This window comes from Rattus norvegicus, chromosome 1 (assembly GCF_036323735.1).
Source record: "Rattus norvegicus strain BN/NHsdMcwi chromosome 1, GRCr8, whole genome shotgun sequence".
Classification (NCBI taxonomy): Eukaryota; Metazoa; Chordata; class Mammalia; order Rodentia; family Muridae; genus Rattus; species Rattus norvegicus.
In genome coordinates this window covers 59,579,330-59,600,799 of record NC_086019.1, presented here as the reverse complement: position 1 = coordinate 59,600,799, position 21,470 = coordinate 59,579,330, and the positions used below count along the sequence as shown (strand labels likewise).

At 42.4% G+C, this 21,470-nt stretch overlaps 1 long non-coding RNA gene across 1 annotated transcript; it reads left to right on the top strand.

Annotated features, from left to right (window-relative positions):
* The first annotated feature begins 1,372 nt into the window (after positions 1-1,372).
* On the top strand, positions 1,373-17,676 carry LOC134485013 (uncharacterized). The gene is made up of 3 exons (XR_010062915.1): positions 1,373-3,441; positions 5,327-5,449; positions 15,612-17,676. It is a non-coding gene; the product is annotated as an uncharacterized LOC134485013 (long non-coding RNA).
* The last annotated feature ends 3,794 nt before the right edge of the window (positions 17,677-21,470 follow it).

Genomic DNA, 21,470 nt, shown 5'->3' with positions numbered 1-21,470 from the left:
AGATTGGATTTTAAAGTTCTGCTCAGACCGTAGAGTAGGTATAGTTTGTTTCAGCCAGAATACATAAAATAACTGAAATAATGTGCAAAAATGAACAGCTCTCACTGAAACATTAAAATTTAGATGAAAATTTAGTTAGGCTAGTTAGTTGTATTTTTATGTATAATCTTTTGTGTTCTGCTCTTGTCCAGCCAAGATGCACACTTATCTGGCAGTTCTGGAGATCATGAAAACCTGATGTTTAAAGAGCGTCCACACATCTTCTCAAAAAGTCATGATGTGTCTGACAAAGTGGAAGCTTCTCGTAAAGTAACAGAGTTTGAGAATGAACTGAACACTAAGTGAGAAGAGAGAGGTCACCTGTACTCAAGCAGGTCTGACCTTGGCAGTGGAATTGTGGGGTGGGCCTGAAGAGGAAGGAACAAATGTACTTCTAAGTGATGTTTAATTTCTTTTTCTGAAATGGTTGCAATTGAGAGATGTTCCACATCCAAGAAATTTTGTCTTACTTTACCAAGAAAAATCCTGCCTAGTTCTTAGTGATCTGACTAAGGTGAAGTTACCCGTTCTTGTTAGCTTTGGCACTCTTGGACCCAGAAGGCAGAATGAAGGGCTTTAAAGATGACAGGGTGTTTCCTCTACCCTACCTTTTTCATTGTCATTCCAAGGGCAGTAGGCCTAGATATTATCTTTCTGTTCTTTCTCCAAACTCCATTTTCCTACCAGACAGTGATAGCCGAAAATTTCAGAGCACTACTGTGTCATAATGGACCTTGTCTGCAGGAGACAGGCCTCTCCGCCTAGGGCATTCCTGTGTCATTGGGGACCCTGTATGCAGGAGACAGGTCTCTTGGGGCAGGTGAAATGTTGCCTGTACGTTCTTTAAGTTACATGAGTGGGCTACAAGTAGTTTTTTATGTAAGGCGCACAACACATCATTCATCTAAAATGTGAGCCTCCTGATCCAATGTAAATGTTTGAGATTGAATATCTAATTCATAATTTAATTTCCAAAATTCTAGAGAAAGGCTTCAGATTTGATGCTAGGGATTTTATTTTTATCAATTCAAATCACCAGAACACTAATCATTGGTGGAAAGCAAAGGTGACAGTTCTGTTAGAGAGTTAACTAATACTTCAGAGGTTCCAAAGGCTCTAGAACTCTCACAGCATTACACAGCATTCTTTCAGGTAGGAACAAAGAAGTCTGAGATAAATGGGAGCTCATGGGTGGCTGTCAAGCACAGCTATCTCAGAAGTTGTAAATTTAGTAAAGAGATTTATAAACACTGTCAGGAAAGGAAGAAGCGTGTTGCTGTGTCTGCTGTGACTTAAGTGCTATAAGAACACTTGTGTCAGTTGAGTCTGCATCTCTTTCTCAGCCTAACAGATTTATTTAATTTTAATTCCTGAATTTTGCATCCTCATTCCTCAGTTGAGCTATGGGAGAAAGGCCTCAGTTTGCTTATTTTGTGTGAAAGGTGACTTTATGATTTCAACACATTTTCTTTTTCAGAATCTCTAATGTGGTTTCAGAAGAACTTTCCGTTCCATAGAAATCTGTGCATCAGGGAAATAATCACAATTTTTAAAAAAACGGAAGCATTTGAAACCTAAAAATTCTTTTTAATAAGAGCTGTTCGATCAATTGTTGAAATACAACCATTAGTATTTTTTACGTTTATCGAGTTTCCTATTTGAAAGCGTGTCTTTGCTTTTTCCTCTGTAAGAGAATAGAATGTCCCAGAGAGCTGATGAAGGATTTGCACACTTGTCTTGCCCAGGAAGTGCATTCTCCTTGTGTCTGCAGCACATGGGCAGCCTTCGATAGCATAAAAATACCTCCCGAAGGTGAGCAGGTACCTGCTGTCCCTAGTCTATGGGAAGACAGATGCACTCAAGAACCTGCAAGCATCTGAAAACACTGCATGTGTGTTTGTGAGACCTGTAGTGAAGTAGACTTGGCCATCCCTGGACAGTGAGGTCAGATGTGAATAAGTGTTGCAAGAGCACATTGAATAGCGTACACTACTGTTGGGAAATGTTTTCCTAAGGCCTGGACTCCCCAAACTACGCACTGATAAGCCCATTGCCTTAAAGGTCTTCTGGTCATTCACGTTTCAAATGTAAGTGGCCACTCAGTACTGATGGAAGGAAGGTATGTTTTATTATCATGGCACAAGATACACTGATCAGTTCCAGCAGGCTGAAGGGTCAGTGGGATGTTGTGTCCCCTCACCCTCATGACTACTGTGCTTTAGCACGGGGAGCAGGACAGTGTCCAAATCTCAGGGTTTGGGTGAAATGTAAGGATGGAGTTGGGAAGTTGCTGGTCAAAGGATGTAAAGTTCAGATGAACAGGGAATGACTTTGAGTACTGTTACCTGTAGCCTATGACACTCAGCAGTGTCCTATAAATAATGCAAAGGAACTTTAAGAAAGGGGAAGCATGTTTGAGGGTTTAAAAAGCTTGTGGGGAACTTTTGTGGAAGAACAGAACTTATATATTGGGATTAGTGTTTGGATTTGTATAGTTTAATTTACTTTATTTTAAAAATTCTGTAGAGACATCCCTTAGAAACTAGATTTGGTGCTGACCCAGGACCATGTCTTCTTGTGCTCCCTGTCCTGTGTGGGATTTGTGGCTCAGGCCTACTGTGGCCCCTGGTCTCTGTACCACTTTATTTTCTGCCAAATCCTACATGAGTCTTCCTTTGCCCATTCCCAGGTAATAAAGTGATTTCAGAAACAGTTATACTCATGAATTTATTATACAATTAATCAGAATAGGGTGGTTGATTGACTTGGCAGAAGAAATTTTCATCTCCTAAAGTGTCAAGTGATTTGTTTGTATAAGAATTTTTTTCAACCTGTTCACTCACAGCGCTGGGAGGTAAGTGCCAGTCTTGAGATTGCCTAAACGTTTTAAACAGTATGTAGATAGTACTGCCCCTACTCACCCTGTGATCCCAGGCAGTCACATACAGGAAAGGCTGGGGGATCAGGGGACATCATCAGACCACAGGTGTGGATAAATGTTAAAGTGTGAGATGAACACAGAACCTGCGGGGCCTGATTGAAGGACCCTGTAAGACATTGTCTGTGTGGTAGACTCTCCTGAGATGGTAGAGAGGAAGGGGAAGGGCCTCCTCCATTACAAGTCTCAGGGGGCAGGATCGCCAGTGGGCTGGGAAAGTGATGCCTCTAGGTGAGATGGGTATTCGATGCCACAGTAAATTGATTTGTATTTTACAAGCACTGCAAATGCGAAGGATCCTGAAAGGTAGCCTGGAAAACTTCAGTGTACAGGCATAGAGCTCATGCGCATGAGTGGCCAATGAACAATACCCGCACCTCCTCTCGGATTTAGCCACGCCCTTCATTAGTTCCTGAGGGGATTTTTCAGAACAGAGATTATGGCAGTTTCAGCATCGAATTCCAGTGAGTATGAGGGGAGCCCATGGAGTTTGAAACCACTCCTTTCTGCTCTCAGGGATTTGGGAAAAATAAGAGAATTTGGGTTGGCTTAGTAGCACTATTTTGTGAGTCTTAGCTTGAGTTCCCTCGGGATGGAGACCAACTGCTTCTTTCCTGAATCTTAGGGAAGTTGACCTGTTTTTCCCAACTGTCCTTATGGCTCCTTCCTCCATCTCCCGCTTGGGGCCTCTGTGGACTCTCATTTGCTGCATCAGCACATCAAGGTCCCCTGACTTGGCACCTCCTTATGCTGAACATCAGCAGACTCCATACTGAGTAGGATTTGGGATGTAACCCTACTCATTGCCCTCTTAGAGCACACTGCAGAACAAATAGATTGATAAAAGTGAACAAAAATATAAACATCATGTGTGGTAATGGCTCCCAAGCAGAGAGTCTGAACCTTACAGAAGCCCCACCTAAGATTTATGAACAGGAAACCGGGAAGGGGAATGACATTTGAAGTGTAGGTAAAGAAATGTATCTAATAAAAAATTAAAAACCAAAAACAGACAAACAAACAAATAAAGAAGACTAGGCTGTGAACATAATCAGAAAGAAAAATGATCTGATCTGCCTCTTTTTTTTTTTTTTTTTTTTTTTTTTGGGTCACCATGATTTCCATAGTCAATGGAGTTCAGATAACTGTAGGAATGCATTTTATGGTTTAGAGGCAGTGATAGGATCATTCCTTTACTTATGCTCCCCCTACTAGTTTTCTCACACATATCTCATCAAGATTTAAGCTGTTATGCATCCATAAAACTTAATGCTTACTAAATCAATTTAACTTTCCTATTCTTTTCATCTTCTTTAATATTCCTGGTACCTAAATAATACAATCCTGTCAAAGGTGTTTCAAATTCAACTGGTAGACTGATACGCCTCTTAAAACACATGACTTAGGAAACAAGCTAACCTACATTATGGCTGATTGGTGCATCGAAAAACAGATTAATTCTAAATTAAATATAATAGAATATTTAAAATAGTCCTGCTTTAATTTTTGTAATCATATCAAACTTTAAATATAGGATTATTAAGCCTGTGATTTGACTGTACTATACTGCATTCTCCATATAGATTTTTACATAAATTACTGAAAATTTCTTGGCAAAAACTTATTATGTGAGCACCTTTATAACTAATACCACTGGGGCTTTTCCATTTAATGGCATGTGAACCGTATGTTTAAATACAGGTAAAAGTAGATTTACACTTAGCAGCCAGCTAAGTAACCTGGATGTAGTCACTTACATTCAACTGAGTAGTTGCTTGTAAAAGGGAGCGCAAAATGCAGATCAGGTATTTCAAGGAGCTCTCTTGGTATAAACATAGCCCCAGCTAATTTGGCCATAGGGAATTCATGGTCTTTCTGATACTTGATCAGTCCAAGCCAAAATTCCTACACAAAAGTTCAGGATGCAGTTCCTCCTGTCACTATGTCTTTTTTTTTTTTTTATTAACTTGAGTATTTCTTATTTACATTTCGATTGTTATTCACTTTCCCAGTTTCTGAGCCAACATCCCCCTAATCCCTCCCACTCCCCTTCTCTATGGGTGTTCCTCTCCCCATCCTCCCCCATTACCGCCCTCCCCCCAACAATCACATTCACTAGAGGGTAGAGTCTTGGCAGGACCAAGGGCTTCCCTTTCCACTGGTGCTCTTACTAGGCTACTCATTGCTACCTATGAGGTTGGAGCCCAGGGTCAGTCCATGTTTAGTCTTTGGGAAGTGGCTTAGTCCCTGGAAGCTCTGGTTGCTTGGCATTGTTGTTCATATGGGGTCTCGAGCCCCTTCAATCTCTTTCAGTCCTTTCTCTCATCTGATCTGCCTCCTAAAATTCAGTTTTTAGCAGGTGTGCTTCCTGACCAGAGAAGTCAGATGACGGCATGAGCAGCCCCTTAAAAGACAAGGCTTGGATTGGCAGTAGCAGACAAGGAACTCTGTGGGCATACTCCAAGGAAACTGGTGAGAGCCGCAGCCAGCATTTTGGATCTTTGCAAATTTGCCTAAGTGTACATTGAAAGAAGAAACCTCTGTTCTAGCAACAAGTGGCAAGTTCCTTAAGGAGAGCACAGCTCTGCCTGCTTCAAGCTCAAGCTTAGCTATCGAGAAGCTTCCCCCGGGACTGTACCTTGGCACCTAACTCAGGACCACTTTATCTCACCTTGAGAGATAGACTTCCATCCACCCCAAGATAGAAAAGACTTCCATCCACCCCAAGACAGAGCTGGGGTTAAGGCAGCGAGTTTCAGGCTCTAGGGCACCAAGAATTCACACTCTAGTGTTTGTGGGCTGCAGGCAGAACTGAGCAGAGGTTTCTGTTGGCTTCCGTTTGGAGGACTGGGGTCCAAGAGTTGGCTCCAGTTCTCCTCCGTTTGTAGGTAGCTGGTTCCTCTTGGTGCCCTGTGGTCATTGTCTACACCCTTCAAGTGTCTGTGACTTTAGGGTTCCTTTCATAAGGACACCAATGTCATTACAAGAGAGCCCACATTTCAGGCTTCCTTGAATGGATCACCTGGGAGGCACTGTCTTTAAGTGTCACCTACTGAGTGTCAGGGACTTCATCCTTCACCATATTAATTGGGTTACAACTTGTCCAAGTGAAGGTAGTGAAGAGAGACTCATAGGGTCAGAGCAAACATAACAGAACTATCTCATCATGCCCCATTCTAATTGGACCAGACTTTGTAAATGTGTCCCAGGTCTTTCTGGCACTGCTGTCCATCATTTTTCTCACAGTATAGCTCTGTCATTTACGGGGGAAAACTGAACAAAAGGCATCCCATGAGAAACGAAGAACAAGGCAGTCGACTTGTAGATGGAATCCTGTTATAAATGGCAGAGACCCTAAGGAATCTGCTAAAGTTTAGCACTGAACAGTGAGTTATACAAGACCAATGAATATAAGCTCTGTCAGCAGAAATAAAGCATTTCTATATCCTAGCAGTAAACAAAACAAAATAGGGGAAAATTTCTATGTCGTACACCAACTTTTATAAAAATCAAAAATATTTTGTAAATAATTTGGCCAAACACACACTAAACTTTTAACTATAGCTTCTATTATTCTTTGAAATCTAGGAAGTAAGTAAATTTCATCAAAATATTGCAGAGATTTTCATAATCAACTGAATGAATTTAGAAATCAATATTATAGAACTCAGAGGTTTTCATTACTCAGTATATAACTCAGAGGTTTTCAAACTCATATCGTGGGTTCTCTTTACCAATCAGAGTTTAGAAGTGCAGATAATGCTGTCTCCAGGTAGTCACACATACTCTGTGAGAAGATGTAGAGAGTTAATTCTCTAACAGGAGGGTCCGCGTCCCAATCTGGAGACAGAATTCCCTTCAAGAGGGTCTAAATCACCTGCAGGTATGAGTAGCCCCCTCAGAGGAAGGACTGAATCTCCTGCAGGCGAGAATGACAAAAATGAGAGGATCCATAGGAGGAGGGACTTACTTTCTTCTCTGATGGGACTGGAGCACCAGCAGGAATTTGACTCTGTAGTCTGAGAGATTATTTTCAGTATGATGTTCTGAGTTCCCTGAATCCACAGCTGGAGCACTGAGCCACCATCAGGAACACTGCACCTGGACCAGTTGTCTAAGGGAATTAAATACGAATTTCACTTCTTTGGCTTATAAAATCCCACCATGCTCTAGCTTCCTTACAACATCCACCCTTCATTGCCCACCATCTCAGCTTCTCAATAAATCCTTCCTCTGCTTGATTTTCCAAACCACCTATGACTTATGAGCCCCTACACACACACACACACACACACACACACACACACACACACACACACACACACACACACACATGCACACCTGGCTTTGAAGGGATCAGATTTTGATTTTTAATGCTGAAATGTTTCTATGACTTTCTCTGTAAACTCTGCTTCCCAGCTACTTTCCACGGCACCTTACTGACCGAAAGATAAAAGAGTCTCGAGTGTCAAGCTTGCTTCCCTGGTAGTCCTCAGGTCTGTTGCTGATGGGCTCAGAGCCATGGGGTGTGTGGGTAGCTGGCCGGGCCTTGCTGAGGCCGACTTGTCTTGTCTCTGTAGTATGTGATGGAGTCTTCACAACCTGACTGTTGACTTTCTCCTTGCTGAGACTGTTTCTACCATTTCTTGTTCTCTGTTCATTAATGGTGTTTCAGTGTGAGCAGGTAAATGCTGTTTTGATGCATTTTTTTGGATCCTGGCTGCAGGTTAAAGAAAAAAAGGTAGTTGAACTGGAAACAGAAAATGCTGTTCTGTCCCTGAGATTGGCATAGGTAATCTCTGTTCTGTGGACTGATTGACTGATGAGACACATGTGAGTATTTGCTTTGCATAGGCTACTGCAGTTGCAAAAGATTAAAAGAACCGTAGCTTTCCTTTGATGGTTGGTCCCCTCCAGTGTGGTGCACATTTGGTGAGTCATCCACTAGTGGAACTGAGATTAATCCTAAATTTTTCATCCTCGTGCTCAGAAGTATTTAAGGAATAATCCATTAATGATACATCCAACAGTTGGGTCTAGACAACTTTGTTGTACTGTTTATGCATGATGAATTCATCCATATTAATTTTAATTAATCTATAGATATAGTAGTCACCTCCAACACCCAAAGACTTGGTCTAAATACGTGCAAACTCAGGTGATGAGATATGGTTTCTCAGACACCCCCACAGCATGCCACACTGCAGGGTGGATGCTGCACAGTTCAGATGCAGACGTTTCCAGTTTGGCTTGGTGTTCAGTGTACCCTTCATCTTCTCACAGGCTCTTCTGACACTCTACTTACAGAACCTCCACTGACACTCCAGTTGTTTATTTTCCTTGGATTTTTGTTTTGAAGTGTAGTGCTCTTTTTTCAGGGTCCCAATTCTTGAAGGCATTGCATCCCCTGAAGATAAACAGTCTGCCTTGTCTTAAATTGGTACCTGGTGTGTGTGTGTGTGTGTGTGTGTGTGTGTGTGTGTGTGTGTGTGTGTGTGTAGCCACATATTTCATGATCCTACCCATAGCTGCATAGCTGACCCACTCAGAACACATGCAGGATATGGGAACAAGAAATAAAAAGAAAGGAGTAAAATGCTAGGTGTAAGGCAGTTGGGAGCAGAGCATCAGGAGGAAGAGTCCAGAGTCCCGGGAGGCAGGGTGTGAAAGTACAGCAGCAGCTTAAAGGGATGCCAGTTCTTAGGGTGTGGGGATCATGTGTGTTAGGAGCACAGGAAGAAGTTGAATGTGATGAGCTTTCAAGTTTAACTACTGTCTGATCTCTGCAGTGCCATCCCTGGAAAAGTGATGTAAGTAGTCCCTAGTGCCCTAGTCAAATCACAGACACTTTCACTGTCAGATCCCAGTGTGTTGGGGACCCCTACCCTGGGAAGTCCTCAGGGGTGTAAGGAGCATGCACTGGTTTCCTTTGTGCTGTACTCACCATGAGTGAGGAAATATGTGTCTGTACCTCTTCTGGAAGCAGAGAGAGTAAACATGGGTGACACTCCTGATAGCCTGTCTGTATAAATTTTTGGCTTCAGTGGTGTTAGCTCTATGGCTCAAAGATCTAATCTAACAAATCCTAATATTGCACCGACTATGGAAATATGAAAGCAGTTAACTGAAATACATACTCTGCTATTCTGAATTTGAAACAGGCTTCAACCTGACACTCTTCCTCCTTACCCTCCCCAGACTTCTTACTTTTGTCTACATACATTCCTAGTGGCATCTCTGAGGACCCAATTCTGACTTGTGACTGGGCCTGGGTCATGCTCATGGGTTGGGGAAGTAACAGATGACTACACTGGGGCCCTGTATCCATGTAGAAAATGAAGTTCCACAGCTCATGATTATAACTCTGGATACAGAACCCATTGCAAGAGATCCTCAGCTGAAATCCCGGAACTCACGAGGAACTAAAGACCACTGACTTGCAACATGATGTTCATCTTTCTAAACCTCTCAACATTTCACCAAATAACCAGTAATCTAGAGTACCCCAGCACACACTGAGAAGTGTAGAGAGAAAGAATTTCATGTCTATGTTCCTCTGCGCATGAGAAAGAAGTTTCAGGAGGGTAAATAGATTTTGAGGGTAAGTTTCTCTTTTATAAACACCATTCTCTCTCTCTCTCTCTCTCTCTCTCTCTCTCTCTCTCTCTCTCTCTCTCTGTCTCTCTCTCTCTCTCTCTCTCTCACCAGTTTAAAATTATTTATTTTTATTTCACATGCATTTGTATTTTACCTGGATGTGCATCTGTGTGTGGCTGTCAGATATCTTAGGAATTTTGCTGTGTGGGGGCAATTCCAGTTAAAATAGTCAGAACAAAGAGGAAATGCAACATCAACAGTAGCAATCAGGTCCCTCTCCTTAGTACCTTGTGGATGTACCTGACCTTGGGGCTACAGTCTCTGTGAATGCATGCCATGCATGCACTGAACTACAGCTGTGATGCTGGTGTCCTATGGCTTCCAGAGCAGCTGCATCTTGCCTTGTCTACAGAATACCTGCATCCAGCCTTGTCTCCAGGCATGCATGCTGAGGAAGAAACCTTAGCCACATGTAAACAACATGGGATTTGTAAGTACACAAAGAATATGATTTCCTATGAAATCTCCATTATAAAAGGAGGGTAGCATGAAGGAGAGAGATGCTATAGACTAGGACTCCAGTTACACAGTGGTTTCCATATGGATTTGTCAGACATGACTAGGAAGGGTGCTGGGAACCTGTGCAGACTTGGACAAACACAAATGCTTTTCTGTAATGGGATCCAAGAGGAAAACAGGATCAGATGAAAGCTCCTTATCCAAAGATGACCTCTCTTCAGTGAGAAGGCCAGAGTTATGTGTGGCTTCCATCTCAAGATCTCGGGTGGAATGTGTGAGTCAGGTGTCCTTGTGCCTGCTGTTCTCCAGTGCTTTTAACAAGAAGGCTTCCTCCTTCAAATTGGCAGGCTTGAGGGTGGCGAGCTCTATCTCTGCTGTGTTGGATTATGGTCATCCAAAAAGGGTGTACATGAGTATATGTGCACTGTGTGTGTTATGTAGTGCCCACAAAACCCGAAGAGGGTAAGATATTCTAGATCTTGAGTTGCACATGACTGTGAGCTGTCTTGGAAGTGTTGAAAAACAAGTGAAGGTCCTCTGCAAATGCAGCCAATGCTCTGAAATCCTGAGCTTTCTCTCTAGTTCCTGCTCTGTAGGTTTTCTCGTGTCCTGTTGATTACTGTCTGCTTCACTAGCCTGTTCCACAGGAATCAGTCTTATGATTGTGTAGCATCACAACACCAAAAATACTTTAAACTCTGACTGGATGCCCTGACTGATTTTTTCACAGGATAAAAGTCGGCTACATTTGTGTTTGATTATTAATAGTGCCTCTGGAACTAAACTCAGATCATCAGCTATTCCTTTCACCTCTGAACCATCTCAAAAGCTCACACTGTATATTCTGTTCTGTCCTCAGTGTACCATGTATTGCTGTAATCACCAGCATTTTTAAAGCAAGCCAAAGGAGGTTTATAAAATCTTCAGATTTTGAAATTTACATTCACACAAAGCTTGTGCTACACATCATTAATCCTCCTGTCAGGAGAGAGAAGGTCTCTTTACTGTCCAAACCACCTTTGTGTACAGGGTGAGTTTTAGGACAGCTTCAGTTTGTGGTGACACTCTGTCTCAAATTAAGCACACAACAGCAACAACCCAACCACACTCACACAGAAACACATGCATGGAACACACACACACACACACACACACACACGCACACACACACAGCACTTTCCAGCATTCAGTCATTCAGTGTAACTGTATTTTAACCTCACCTACCTCAGTGCTTCCAGTCTGTAGGCTTCTCTTAAACCCTCAGGAATTGGCAACTGACATCAGGCCGGTTTCTTCTTGCTGGTGGGGAAATTGGGTTGTGTTGCTTTGTTAATCTGTACTCCCTTAGCTGACCTCCCCAGGACCTGGGAACATTCCATTCACCTCCTTCAGAGTACTTTAGTGTTTTTAAGTCATACTCAACAAAGTAAGAAACCATTTGGTTTGATTGCAGCATTTAGGATTGTGTTGAGTAGGTACCAGCAGAATGTACACTGTTTATGAAGTAGGTCTGTGAGTAAGGGCTAGGTGTAATTTTATCTGCTGAGTGAGTGAGCATTTGCTCCATATCGTTACCCATTTTGGCTTCTGTCATATGTTTATTCCATTAGACTAAAGGGTTTGAGTTTGTGTTGGCTTCTTCTCTGATTTCAATATCCAGCACCGCTGGACTTATCCTATAAGTATGACCAGATTAACAGGGCTGTTGATTTTCCATGGAGATGCTTGTTTACATTTTTACATAATCCACATCTTATGTTCAAGAGGAGGGAGAGCAGCTTGCTGGCTTTGCAGCAACACACATTGACCCAGAGTGAAGGTTCTCTCTGTTACTGATTCGAATTCCTGAATCATCATGACATTTTGCATGAGCTATCCTCCACTGTCTCGGGCATTTGAGTACTCCTTTCCCAGTTGGTGACTCTGTTTGGGAAAACTCAGGAGGTGTGCCCTTGCTGGAGAAAGAATGCCAGTGGGGCTGGGCTTTGAGGTTTTAGTGCTCTGCACCACTCCCTGTGCACTCTCTGCTTTTTACTTGTGATTCCAGATGTGAGTCCTTTGCTTCCTGCTCCTTCCACTGTGCCCTGTAGTCATGGAACTTAACCTATGGTAACAGGTGGTCTGTGAAATAGGATCACTAATCGCCTTCATGTTTTATAGTTTGCTGTGCTCATGGCATTTCTGTCACAGAAATACAAAGTTAACTAATGCAGAAGGTGATGTAATAGAGCTGTGTGATACCTGACCATGCCAGTTTGTGCTTGTTACTTGTTTTGGAAAATATGCAAGAATTCAGAACTTTGAACTAGAACCCTGGCCCAGTGCTCTAAGAAGATTTTAATGGGGTATACTGGCAGGAGCTTGGGAGTCAGGAATGCCAAGACCTATTCAGAATGTGGAAGCCCAGGACAAGGGGATTCAGAAGGCAATAATATTTGTAACTGGTCTGGGATAATTTCTATGATGCTTTTACAAAAATGTGGCTTCCTTCTGCCCACATCGTAAAAACCACCTGAGGCTAAATTAAAAAATAATAAACAAATTTCTTCGATGAAAATTTGAAGAGAGCCCAGTATGGCCTCTGTTATATTGAGGTTATAGGTCTTCAATGAAAAAGAGCAAATGGGGCAAATAGAAATGCAAAATGTATAGTTTACAGAGAAAAGGACACTGGGAAGATTAATATTATAGCGAATGCCTAGGCCAGAAGAGAGCCTGCAATTACTTAGGAGATTAGAACCTTAATAAGGGGCCATGTCTACTCGGGTGAAGACATCACTCAATTAACCTCGTAATCTGTGGTAGAAAGTGACTTACTTAGTGTTTTCCTGCTATTAACAGACACCATGACCAATGCAAATCTTATAAGAAGAACACTGCTTTGGGTTTGGTTTACAAGTTCAGTAGTTTGGTTCATTATCATCAAGGTGGGAGCATGGCAGCATCTAGGCAGATATGGTACAGGAGGAGCTGGGTGTTCTACATCATCATCTCAAGGCTGCTACTAGAAAACTGATTTTCATGCAGCTATAACAAGGAACATAAGGGTCACATCTACAGTGACACACTTCCTCAATCAAGGCTACACCTATCCAATGAGGGCTCATCTGCAAATAGTCCCACTCCCTGGGCTGAGCATCTTCAAATCAACACAGGAACATTAGGCATTTTCAGTTCCTGAAATCACCTGTGATCAGAAGCTGCTGCTACTGTGGGTCATGGGGCCCAGGGCTTTCCAGAAATCAGGCATCTTCTCATGTACTCTCATCAGTCACTGGGCGTAAGGAAGCTCAGCAAATGATTGCTGTGTGGGTTGAGACAGCTGAGAACGTGTGCTTGGGAAGGTGTGTCAATCTTCATCTCCACATGGAGATAGTATGGGGGTTACCTGACCTTACCTGACCAGTTTCTATGTTTGGTACCCCTGGACCATATTCATTGTCAGGTAGGAAAGTGTTATTTGGCACCCAATGTCATGTTGTGCTTATCATGTACCCAAAGTTGATAGATGACTTAAGAATGTAGGCTTGAAAGGTATCCAGTTTCTAATCTGGGAAGGAGAACAGCAGGCCTGAGAGGAACAGGCCTCATGTGCAGAGGGATGTATCATGTGTACATGGTTTGGAGAAGCTCAGAGAAGGTTAGTCAAACCTGTCTATCCAGTAGAGGTTAGTTAACTGTGGAAACTATCACTAACAGTAAAGGTAACTTTGAACTCTGAGGAAGAGAAGGTTTGTTGCCATTGTTTGTGGACCATGCTTCAGAGGAGATGAGACACAGAGAAACTGTGTCTTGGGTTCATGCCATGAAGCATGCTAGCTGAGCACTTCACATCTTAAGTTGTGTATGTCGTCAGGGCCATTACACAAAGGTGACCTAGTGACAGTGTCTTGCTTTATTTGTAGCAATCACATGGATTTAAATTTCCTAGTTGTTCTTGTTCTTAAAAACTCACTGATTAGTTTTAGCTGAGACTCCTGGGAGACTTTTCTCTCACATGCTGTAAGTTTTAAAGATTTGGTGATTAACATAAATAACTATTCATAGGTCAACACAGGGCCCACACTGACCTCACCTTGCTATCTGGAACTGTTACTCCTGAGCCAAGGGTCGCAAGGGTCTCTGCCTCAGAAAGAAATGTGGTAAAGTGATCTCATAATCTATTCACATTCCTTGTGTCATCCAGAATATCTGCTAGAATGAGAGGATCCTTCCCTGCTCAGGACAATGTAGATACTGCTTCCCCAGGAGGAAAGAAAGGGCCACGTCCTCCCTCCATGGGACAGCCCCTGATGTTCACTGTTATGTCACCCAACTGTCCCACCTTGAATCTGCTGTTCCACTTGAGCCTGGAGCCTCCCTTTTATTCTGGGAGATAAACAGGAATCTCCAGCTAGGAACAGTGGTCCAAACATGAGGTTAAGTGAAGGCATTGAGAATGGTGTATACACATTAAGGGTTTCTGATTGAATGATTCTAAACTTAATGTACTTCCTACTAGAGTCATCTGTAAGTGACATGTAAGCTTTGTATTAAAATGTACCTTTACGTCCAAGATTTCATGGTAGGACAATGCCCTACTTGCTTTTAAAGATATCCTAAAAACTGGATAGAAAAGAGAAAATATGGAACAGAAAATGTTCCTAGGTGTACAAGACTGGTTTACATGTGCAAGTCTCTGTGCTCAACGAGAAGAGCACACAATATGCCTTAGAAAGTAGATGATAAGCACTCTCTTCTCTCTCTCTCTCTCTCTCTCTCTCTCTCTCTCTCTCTCTCTCTGTGTGTGTGTGTGTGTGTGTGTGTGTGTGTGTGTGTGTGTGTGTGTGTGTGTGGGTGTGTATGAGAAACTGAAGGTGAGCTCAGGGTCTGCATGGCCCAGTTGGAACAAGGATCCCATGTTGATTGTCTCCCACCTTGACAAGTATCATGTTGTTGGGATGACCAGCATGTGACTATTGGGACAAGATAGAAGTATTTACAAAGCCAACAGTTTTGACCAATTTATGCGAATTAGGGCAGATTTGAGAGTACAGTTAAGAGTTTTAAACTTTGTTTGAAAAAACAAAAAACAGTGTTCTTGGAATAGTTTCTTTGGAGTAGAGCGCATAAGGCCAAATTTTATCTGATTGTTGGTGACCACCTGTAGGTTTTTGTGTTCCTTATGTAGTATCCCTTAGGTTTGGGTCAGACAATGTAAAGCTTATCATTTCCACTGTTTTTAACATCTCAAATGATGTCCCACGTCCTAGGTGCCAATCTACAAATGCCCACTCCTAAATCTTCTCCCTCCTCCCTCCATTTTGCCACTATCATGCTGCTCCTAAACTCACCCAACTTTTCGAAACCCACCACTCCAGCCTCCTCCTACATTCGAGCATCACATCTCCACAGGACCAAGGGCCTTCCATCCCATTGGTTTCAAATAATGCCATCCTCTGATATATATTGGTTGGTGGTCTATTTTCTGGAAGCTCTGGGTCATCAGCCAGCATATATTGTTCTTCCTCTATTGCAGGACCTCCTCTGTCACAGGACATCCACTGTTTAAGCACCACCACTACCTCAGGAAGTCCACTGTCTGTGTGTCAACTCCACTGTTACAGGACCACAAGTGTCTCAGAACTTCAACTATCACAGCACTTCTACTGTTCAGGAACTCAAGAGTCTCAGCATCTCAAGTGTTACAGGACCTCCTTTGTCCAAGAACTGGACTGTCCAAGCAACACTACTATTGCGGGACCTCCACTGTCACAGGACTTCCACTGTAGGAGCACTACAACTGTCTAAGGACACCCACTGTCCTATCACCTCCACTATCCCAGGAATTCCACTGTCGTAGCACCACCCATAGCAACTACAGTGTTTCAGGACATCAACTGAAGCAAGATCTCCCATGATGCTTCAACTTCACTGCCACAGGATCTCTACAGTGACAGGAATACCCCTGTATCATCAATTCCAATTTTGCAGGACCTCCACTGTAGCAGAACCTTCAATTGTGCAGCAGCTCCTTTGTAAGTAGATTGACCGCCACGATCTCAGTGCCTACACTTTCAAAGGACCTTCACTGTCACAGAACCGGCACTATTTCAGTGCCTCCACTGTCGCAGGACCTACCTCTTCACAGGATCTGCACTGTTGCAGCAACTGTAATTTCAATTTTTCAAAGTCATTGCTGGTTATTAGATTTCAGGCTGAATGAAATGAGATGTTACTTTTGAAAGCATAAGAATTTGTTCTATAGCTCTTGTGATAAATGCCGTGTGTGCTAGGACCAGTAACCTATGGAAGCCTTCATGAGCTCATACCACTCTCCACCTCACTTTGTGGAAGCTGGTGTTTTTAGAGTGTGATAAACTTCAGGTGAATGGATGCATTCAGCTGCACCACGCTCTAGAGTGGGCTACACAGCAGTCATATTGAGTCCTTGCTGGGAAGAGAAGAAATCCAGAAGAGGGAGATGGTTGGGTTGGGGGAAGAATCATAAAATACTTAGAGGATATAAGAAGGTAAGAATTATGGGGAACTGGAAAACAGAGCCAGAGGAAGAATGAGCACAGAGCAAACTGGGAAGGACAAAGTACAAAGGCACTTGGGTTTTGCCATCTGCGTGTTCTCTGGACAATCTCCTTGGTCCTCATTTCTGGGAGAAAACTCTTCCCCCACCCCCTTGTAAGGTTTCATTCTTGAAGGAAAACCGCAACACAACTTCATCAGTGAATTTCCCCATTGGAATTGGTTCATCCTTTAATGCCTCTGGGAAATCCCTAGCTGGGGATGTCCTGCTCTCTGCTGAGAGACAGCAGGAAAGTAGGTCGTCCTCTGTTTTCTCGTTGCTACAGCTCTTCTAAGTGTGGCTGATTGTTGAGTGAAGGCACAGGATACTTCTGGAGTGTATGTATGCTTTGTTCACTGTGGGTGTTGTCGGGAGTGTCCTGAAAAGATGGGCATGCCCAATGGTACTTCTGCTTCTTCTGTGACTAGCCTTATGATCATAGGGAGACACTAGGCCATTGGAAGATGAGGAGAACAATGTGTCTAAGTTGTGTTCACTTCTATTCCTATTTAGTCCTAGAGGGAAATCAGCAAGGGTGTGAGGAATGCTGCTGTGCACTGACTGTGTGGTGTGAGGAATGCTGTTGTGCACTGACTGTGTGGTGTGAGGAATGCTGCTGTGTACTGACTGTGTGGTGTGAGGAATGCTGATGTGCATTGACGCTGCCTTTTTTCTTTTCTCCCTACTCCTGCATCCTTCTGGTGGCTCAGGTTGGACAACTAGGTGCCCATGACCAACTCCTCATTGTGGATGGATTTAGTCTGGTTGGACTTTCTCAGGAAAGGTATGACTAATTGGTTACTTTAAAGCTGATTGGTTAGTCTTAGTGTATTGAAGTGATATTTTGCTTTTTATTTTGAAATTTGAATTCAAAAAGAAGTGATGTAAAAGCTCTTTGTGTTTACTCATCTTCCCCTATAATCCTAGTTGTTAGAGCACATGAATCTCATTTGTGTTCACTCATAAGAATGTATATTCTTTAGAGTATTTCCTTAAATAATTATATAAATATGTACACATATACTTAGAGCTTGTAAAATGTTTAAATATCTTAATGATAATGTTACAGAATAGAATATATTTACCTGTTTTATAATTAATTATCATAAGTGATGTGGACAGCATATAATCTTCTGAAAGCCTAGTTTATTTCCCACACAGCAACCGGGTTGAGGAACCAAAGCACAAGTATTCTGAACATAGACTCTACTGTGACAGTGACCGCTGTTTCTTTTCTACCTAAGGCAGCTGAACTCATGACTAGTACCAGTTCCATGGTTACCCTGGAAGTTGCAAATCAAGGCATCCTCTCTCACTGCCTGTCCACCTTTCTTACCCAGACATTGTCCTCCATGGTGCAGAGAGGTAAGAGCTAGTGACTCAAGCCAGGTTAGCCAACATATAGTAATCCTGTATTGAGATATGGCTCCTCCTAAAAGTTATCAAAATCTGGGACTAGAAAGATGGTTCAGAATTTTACAACACCAGTGTTAGCTCACAATTGCCCCTAATTTCAGGGGATTTGAAACCTTCTTCTAAGTTCTTTGGACACCAGTCAAACATTCATGTGCACACATGCTGGGCAAACACTCATACACATAAATTATTTTTATAAAGAGAGGCCCTAAAAGTCCCATGTAGTAGCTCCTACCACAGCTCTTGCTCAGCTCTTCAAGGAAGAAGTTAGTTGAGACTGAGTGCATGATGCTGAGAAATACTTCTGGATCATGATTCAGATCAGATCGGATGGTACAGTTTCCTAGATATATTCACAGTCTGTTAGGTGCAGTATTGTGAACACTCTTCTGACCCTGACTCAGCTGTGGAACCTGCACACCCTAGCCCTGACCTTTGTAGCTAGAGTATCAACAACAGTATCAGTATCTGACAGCCTAGAATCCTCTTTACTAAAGCGTAGAACAGGAAACAATCCTGGCTAGACCATGTGTTGGCATGTTAAAGCAGAACACCATTTACAAACACAAAGAGGGACGTGGGTAACGAATGAGTCCCAGGTGAGCAGACAGGAAGACTAAACTATGAACAGGTGTGGATAATCACACCAGGTGACAGCACCATGTGATGCTGTCATTCTGATGGATAATAATATGTGTGTTATCAGGTGAGAGAAGAGAAGTTGAGTACTTTTTAAAAAATACTCTAAAAAAGGTTACTTTGTTATTTACAAATTACAATTCAGGTGTTGAGAAAAAAATAAGTTGTTTCCCCCATAGATACTTACTAATTAAATGAAATGTTTTTCTAGACACAATATATGTAAAAGCTTTTGAAAATGTTCATATAAAGCTACTTTTGGTGGCATGTGCATTTAATGCCAGCTCTAAGAATGCAGAAAGAGGCAGATTTCTGTTAGTTTCCTAACTAGGTGCCCCTGTCTGAGCCTCAAATATATAGTGAGACCCTGGGCTATGGTTTCTTCTGATTGCTTGGTTGGTTTTGCATTTTTACGCTAGTCAAAGAATGTATATAAAGATCACCCTATTGTACCAAGAGCAGTTATTAAATATAAGAATTTTAGATGCATACTTTGAAGCTCTTCAAGTCTTAGAACCAGTGAGAGGGAGAGAATGAATGAATTGGCTTTGGTTTCAGTTTCAGATCATTATGGCTCAGGTAAACCCAGAGCACAGGGTGAAGTTTTTGTAAGTTTTATTTTTCTTGGATATTTTATGTATTCACATTTCAAACGTTATCCCCGTCCCATGCTCTCCCAACCCCCTGCCTCTGCTTCTATGTGGATGCTCCCGCTCCCACCCACCCATTCCCATCTCACTGCTCTGGAATAAGGATGCTTGCATGTAACCATTGCACTGAATAGGGGGACCCCAATGGAGGAGTTAGAGAAAGGACTGAAGGTGCTGAAGGGGTTTGCAACCCCACAGGAAGAACAACAATATCAACCAACCACAACCCACCAGAACTACCAGGTAGCAAACTATCAACTAATGAGTACACATGGAGGGATCCATGGCTCCAGCCACATGTGTAGCAGACGATGGCATTGTCCATCATCGATAGGTGGAAGAGTAAAGGTTTTGAGCTCTATAATAATTCAGCTCAAAACGGCTCCCCAGAGAGTCCTCAAAAGCCTTGGACAGAGCACAGTGATCCAACGAATCTGCCTGGTAAAGACAGGCTGATGAAAAACAGAGCAGATCACCTTTTCAGCCCCAATGTGACAAGAGGAGGCACTCTCTAAGTCACCTTGTAACCCAGAAGCCAGTGAGGCACATTGTACTTCGATCATTGTTGTTTTCATAGAGGTCTCAAATTAGTCCAAAATTAGGATTTTACTTGAAAACCCCTTGACCTTATAGATCAAAATGCACTGTAAATGTGTCTTCAAAAAAGTGTCAGGTTTCCAAGGTAGTGGAGATCATTTTTACACTTAAAAGGCTGGCTAACAAAGTAGTGAGGATGGAATATCCTGAATAGGGACCCCAACCTCCAAAAGGCTTCAACCTCCAAAAGGCTTCAACCTCCAAAAGGCTTCACGTATTTACTCTCATGTCTCTAGCACAGATCTCATCTGGTCCTGGAGAAAGTCCTTATCCTGGTCTGTGGTGTCAGGAGACTTGTAGGGGTGCGTGAAGCCAACTTCTGGTACATCTTTGTCTCTGGCTCAGTGCTAAACATCCTGCCCTCAGTGTATGATGGGTATGACATGGCTCCTGCATTTAAAGGAACATTGTTATGTTTATTTTACTTGTCATTTAATGTGACACTTAGGTTTTTAACACTATTTCTAATAGATCAGCCTCCTATTCCTGGAGAGAAGTGTGCATATACCACTAGAACACCAGCTAACATCTGTCTCCACTGGAGACCTCTGCACTGAGGTCTGAGATGAGCTGGAACACTTTCTTACTTGTGAAATATCTGACTTCTTTGATACAGTTCTCAACAAATTACATTAACTATCATTCCTGAATTTTGTTCACTGAAGTTTTATTTTTATTACGCTACTCAAGTAAACTAATACTAAATTAATGAATCTGGAAAATGAGAATTAGTATAAATGAGTAAATAAGAAAATGTGAAATGTTTTTTATTGAAAGCATAGGGTCAACATTACATTTTTAGCACAGCATTTAAAATACATGCTTTTTAGAAAACCGTTTATTTATTTCCTTTATAATCCAATATTAGCCCTTCCTGTCTTCCCAGTAACCCACCATACAAATCTTCCCTCCATCGCCCTTTCCTGAAATGGCAAAGCTCCTTTCGGGGTTTCAACCCCCTTGAATGCTTTTTAAAAGATTGTAAAACAGATCCCTGAGGAAAAAGTATGCCTTTTATGCAGTTTCAAGCATCTGATTGTTTATTTCTTTACATTTCACAAGAACAGACCCCTCAACCTAGACCTGGTTAGGAGCTAAATTGCAGGAGTGACAGTGCCACAAACAGCATGCATCAGTGTATAGAAAAATCTTTTTATTCCTTCATAGACACAGGAACAGCTGGCTACTTGGCAGGTGAGCCATAAAGCAGTGTCAGGTCTGGTTATTCACCCATTCCCCAGTTTTTGTTACCTCCTCTGTGAGGAAGAAACATGCATGAAATTTTGCTAACATCTCTGGTGAGTCCCTGAAGTAGTAGAGCTTCCTCTTTTCTTTTCTCAGCCTCTTACCTCTTCCAAGGAAGAACTTCAGGAAGAGTTTTACCTACTTGAGCTCCATTGAGTAGAGGCTGGCAAGGGTCTCTAGTGTGACAGTAATATGTGGATCCAGAGCTCCTCGTTGTAATCTATGACATCCAGACAGGAGCACCTGAACCCTTCCTCCAAGTCAGTTACCC